Raw genomic sequence first — 6000 nt, forward strand, 5'->3', positions numbered from 1 at the left:
CACAACCTCTAATAGTTATAACAATAATACTTATCTGTGTTTATCCAAGAAACTTTGTCTTCCCCCAAACGACCAAACTGAACTGAAGCTGTACTTGTTGCCAAGAAAATTGACTGATTGATGACTGATCGATTTTGATTCTTAGTACCACATTGAATTGGTCAAATGTTTCTAGAAATTCCAGCAAGTTCAGGCAACAGGCCTGCCTCTTTATTCTTCTGGTCACTAGCAAACAATATAATCAATACATCTACTATTTCTTGGAATTATACATCTCTAGCAAGTCATCCAGCATTTAACTTTATACATCTTATAGTAAAAGAGACTAAAAAGAGGCTAAAAATACGACGAGCCAGCCAGGAGTCGAACCTAGAATCTTCTGATCCGTAGTCAGACGCGTTATCCATTGCGCCACTGGCCCACGTGACACTGTGAGTGCACAATTGCAATTCGTTAGCGTGCCACTCCTCCGCTCTTACTTTAAAAGGCTCCGTTGGTCAGCAGATGTCGCTGTTGAGCTTTACACAAATACGGTGGCAGGACGTCTCAAGCTAATTGTCGAACACACTTTACTTTTTTCTCAATATACGGACTTTCATCTCAGAATTCTGAGAAAAAGACACTAATTATGAGATTAAGTCTGAGAATTCCAAGGTTAATCTCAGAGAAAAAAGTCTGAATTCTGAGAAAAAGTCAGACTTTTTTCTTAAAATTCTGGAAAAGAAAAAAAGAAAGAAAGACGTGGCTACTTTTTCTGTCTTTCTAGTGGTCCTAATCCTCTTCCATAAGAACAGGTTAATCAGACAGAAACACTAGTTACATTTCGTCACAAACTGCCCACCACAGCAATAAACCTGGTAACTACACTCCCAAAGGCAAACTAATATTAATGGTTTATCTTCACCATCTTTCGCTAGCTCACCTAAATTAACCAACCTGTGTCTAACCACACAGAATAGTCCCGCCTTCTAAATCGGCAGTTAAAACTAATAAAGGTGAAATGTGGATAAAAAGTTGCTGGAAAGGTGCCAATGTTGTTTACAAATATCCATCACTGAGCATACTATTACAACAGGCTTTTAAAAATGTATTAATAATATTAAATATTATTATTTATTATTATTTATTAAGTTAATAAATATTGTTTATTTATTAACCAATGAGTTGGTGGTTTTTCTTTAATTCAATTCAATTCAATTCAATTTTATTTATATAGCGCCAAATCACAACAAATGTCGCCTCAAGGCGCTTCATAGATACAGAGAAAAGCCCAACAATCATATGACCCCCTATGAGCAAGCACTTTGGCAACAGTGGGAAGGAAAAACTCCCTTTTAACAGGAAGAAACCTCCGGCAGAACCAGGCTCAGGGAGGGGCGGCCATCTGCTTTAACATGTTATAGGTAAGGAAGTTGATTATACAGACAATTGGTCTTAAAGGTGCACCATGTTTATGTATCTTCGGTAAACCATACAGACTTGGTGTAGATTCCTCTGGGTATAACCTGTGGTATGAGGTTCGGTCAATAGCATTGTCTATCACCCTCTTTCTATAACCACTTCCTGGGTCTCGTTTCAGGGGCTCATAAGACCTGCAGTCACCTGAGACTGAAGAAGTCACTTGAATGAGTGACGAAACGTTTCTGAAAAGATTTGGCATGAGCCCCCGCATCCTCAGGACCTTCTATCACTGTGCCATTGAGAGCATCCTCACTGGATGCATCACCACCTGGTATGGCAACAGCACCGCTTACAACCGTAAAGCTCTCCAGAGAGTAGTGCGGTGTTCTGAACGGATAATTGGAGGTGAGCTTCCCTCCCTCCAAGACATCTACAGGAAGCGGTGCCTGAGGAAAGCGGGGAGGATCATCAAGGACTCCAGTCACCCCAGCCATAAACTGTTCAGACTACTTCCATCAGGAAGGAGGTTCTGCAGCATCCGGTCCCAAACCAGCAGACTGAGAGACAGCTTTTTCCATCAGGCCATCAGACTGCTGAACACGTCATAGACACCTCACCTTCACTACTGGAACTTCAACATTATGCACTCCACACTGTATATAAATGCCTCTGTTTTGCACATGTCTCAACCAACTCTGTATATTTTTATATATTTTATTTTATTGTTTACTCTATTTAATTTGTAAAATATGTATATACACACACACACACACACACGTAGAAAAACATATTTAGTATACACATCCAGTAATGCATATACTATTATATATTGTACATATATTTATTAGTCTCAGATTTAGCCATTCTTATATTTTGCTTGTTTTACGTTATTGCATTTTTGCACAACTCTGTTGCTTGTGAAGCTCGCACACAAGAATTTCACTCACATGTACTGTACCAGTGTACCTCCACATGTGATGTGACAATAAAAGTGATTTGATTTGATTTTGATTTGTTTCACCCACTGAAAACGCCACATCCAGATGAACAGAATCAACTTTTTGGAATCACTGTTGTCAAGACTGTCTCCAGGATCTGCCCCTTAACTTCAGTGAAATTCTGACTGTCATGAAGACAGTAAGTCTGTCTAAGTTTATAACATAATAATAATAATAATCATGCTGAAGGCTAATCAAAGTTTATATATACTTAACCCAGCTATTTTTAATAAAGTAAGTTAAAGTTAGGAGAGTTGTGAGCAAATTCTAACTCATATTCTATTAGCTAATATACAGCATTGTGCGACAAGCTATTATGTAGCAAGCTATCATATGCAACTCTGATAATGTTAAATACTACACGGTTTAACATACTAGTTTGCACATGACACATGAGCAAATAAAGTAAGAGTAGCACAATTAATTGCCCATCAGAGACTGACCGAGTTTTTTTTTGTCCTTTTTTGAAACAGAATGGATCCTAGATTTAGAAGAAGGAGAGGGGACGGCTGTGCCAGTCTCTTTGACACAGAAGAGGCCAAGAAAGTCAAAGCAGAGAAAAGCCCATGGGCCTGAGCTCTCTCACCTGAGAAGATAAAAGAGTCAGCAAGGATGGCTGTTCTGTCAAGGTGGGGACCCTGATAATGAACACCATCTTCTGCAGTTTGGAATCTTCAGGGGCCATAAGCTTCAGCGGTTGGCTGAAAATGTGCTGGATTATGCTAGGATCATGCTTGTACAAGTGGTTGCGCTTTAATCAATCAGAGCTGGACCACACAAAGGTAGACAGAATGTGCAATTCACTGACTTCAAGTGCTCTGCCTGCACTGGAGCAGTACTTTGGCCACCCCCTGTTCCTTTGGATGGATAGGAAGCTGTGGCGTGTGAGGCTGTACTGTCCACATCCAGACTGTTGCAAGTCATATCTTATATCTGCTGGACTACATTAGTAGATCAAGCTCATAGTTGATATCAGCAACTCTTATTACTTGGCTTCAGAATATCTTGCCTGTAGGAGCTGCAAACAAAAGATGATCAGCTGGAGCCACACCATCATTTCCCAGCTAGATGTTGGCCATCGCAATTCCACTTCCCATGTCTTCTGACATACAAGCTGGGATGTGACATCCAGGTTGTGTTCTTCATGCGTCAGCGTAGGTTGGGAAACAGAAGCAGCCAAAAAAAGCAACTGGAGGAAGAGCATGCTAAAAGCTGGCTTGAGAAGCAAATTCAGTTTCTCACTGCCTGCAGGACCTAAATATCATTGACTGATGCAGGTATATGCCCAAGATGTCCTCAGCAGGCTGGATAAAGTGAAGGCCTCCATCACATCCCTGTTTGGACAGGCTATCAAAATGGACTTCGCCAAGAAGATTGTGAGGAAGCTGGCAGGTGAGCCCCGGTATACAGCTGCTTGGGTAACAAATGTTACTAGGAGATTTGCTACTGGATGCCCAACTGATTCCCACGCTCTCTACTCTGGTTTCATGGCCCAAGTCACCAGCTACATCTTTTTGTGGGATGTTAATAGTTAAGTAATTGATAAACAATTAAATGAAAGACTGAGGGATTCCAAGCAGTCAAGAACTTGATAGATTATTTACCTTATCAAGAGAGAAGGAGGCTATTACAAAAGTATTTCAGTTGTGTGGTTGTTCTGCCTTTGTTCTGCAGGGATGGCCCAACTGAAACAGATGAAGCTCCCAAGTGGGTCCATTTCCTTGTTACCTCTGAAAGCAACCCACCCAGCTGCCTGCCCTTTTTTTGCCTCCTCCCATTCTCTTGTTCCTCACCAACCTGCGATTGGTTCATGGATGTGCTTTACACCACCCAGCATTATCATAAGAGAAAAGGGCAGGAGGAGAAGAACAGTGGCAAAAATGAAGTGGTACTCAAGGAAGAATAATACCATCACATGTGAACAGTCTTGGCAGCAGTTGGTACTGCCAGGCCACAGCCACCAAGACTCTGACTGAGTGGAGGGCAGGAAGAAAGATGCTCTACCCTGACTGTAGTGCACTGCATATTTAATGTAATTTCATTTTATTATAGACCATAGAAGCGATCTGTTCATTGTGGGTTATGCCATATTACACCATAACCCAGAAGTTCTTGTCTATTGTTCAATTTCGCCATGTTTCTCTTTTGTCTTGGTGCATGCTCAATCATCCAGGTAAGGAAATCCCAGAAAGCTGGACTGAAGGAACAGGGAGAAATAGCTGAGGTATGCCAAATTGCACAAGAACTGGACTGAAAATCAGTGGCAACAGGTCTGACAGAGTGATTAATCCAGATTTTACATTTTTGGTTTGTATTATTGGTGTTTACTGAGGAGCCAGGAGAGCTGTACAGCAGTGAGTGTTTACAGCCATCTGTATAACACAGTGGAGGCTTCTGTCATGCTTTGGGGCTACATTTGTGGTGGTGGAGATCTCGTCAGAATTGATGGAATTATGAAAGCAGGGCCATCAGATTTTGGTCCACCACACAACAACATCTTTTAAAATATCCAATCAGCTACGGCTTCATTTTTCAGCATGACAATGACCCCAAACACAGAGCCAATGCAGTAAAAGAGAAAGATGCACAGAGGAAGACTATCAGTTATAGATTGGCCTCCACAATGGAGCGGTGTGGGATGCTTGTGACACAGAACAGGATGCAGCCAACATCCAAAGAAGATATCGGCGTAACTTCTTAGACAGGTACTAAATCTGTTTTTTGGTTTGTTTGTTTTTTGTTTATATACTCTATCCAGAAAATCAGTGGACTTGTTTCCAATTTTCCAAACAAAATATAGAGAAATGAAGGAGTGGCTGTACATAAATGTACAGGAACACAGAATACTTTGTTTTTGAGTTGGAACGAATCTTCCAGTTCCTCGACAAGTTACGACTTATGTTGTTATTTTATACATTGAGCAACACATGTAGGGCAGTGTGCATGTCCACAGGAATTTGTGTGCTGCTGCTGCATAGGTTGAGCTACACCCTGCTCACATGCCATAGGAGGATGTTTTGGTAGCTTATGATTGGATTCCTGTTGCCTGTGAGAGTTTGTCCTGAGGCCTTTATAGCTACAAGTAGGCTACACTGACACACTTTATTTGAATAGAAATTGCAGTTGGATTTCTTTGTCTGCACTGAATTGCTTTATAGGACGTTACATAATCTCCTTCTGTGTCTTTCCCCCCTATTTTGTACACTATAGCATATATATTTAACAGGTAAAGGAGGTGGAGACGTCCCATTTTGTGGAATAAATGCAAACAAATCTTATTATTAAGCTCCAAGTTGTTGCTGATTTAGTTTGTGTAAATCACAGGTGTTACAGTTGCTTTTACAGTTGTAAATGACTGAATGCCTTTTTTCCCTCTAGAAAATACATGAACACATGCAAAGGAGAAAGGTGTACAACCCGAATTTGTAGCTAAAATTACCCCCTCATGTCCCACCTATCCTACCTCATTCTTTCCAGAAGCGAGCGCGCGCACACCTGCACACGCTCACACACGCACACATCTCTGTAATCCCGCCCCTTCGGTGAACTCCCCCAGTGACGTCAGCAGAGTCCTCCCAATGCGGGGGCTTTGTGGATGGGC

At 41.3% G+C, this 6000-nt stretch overlaps 1 non-coding gene across 1 annotated transcript; it reads right to left on the reverse strand.

Moving 5' to 3' along the window:
* Positions 1 to 348: 348 nt before the first annotated feature.
* On the reverse strand, positions 349 to 421 carry trnar-acg (transfer RNA arginine (anticodon ACG)). Its single transcript has one exon. It is a non-coding gene; the product is annotated as a tRNA-Arg (tRNA).
* Between the last annotated feature and the right edge of the window lie 5579 nt (positions 422 to 6000).

The sequence above is a fragment of the Neolamprologus brichardi genome, chromosome 11 (genome assembly GCF_056152115.1).
Source record: "Neolamprologus brichardi isolate AB-2024 chromosome 11, ASM5615211v1, whole genome shotgun sequence".
Taxonomy (NCBI): Eukaryota; Metazoa; Chordata; class Actinopteri; order Cichliformes; family Cichlidae; genus Neolamprologus; species Neolamprologus brichardi.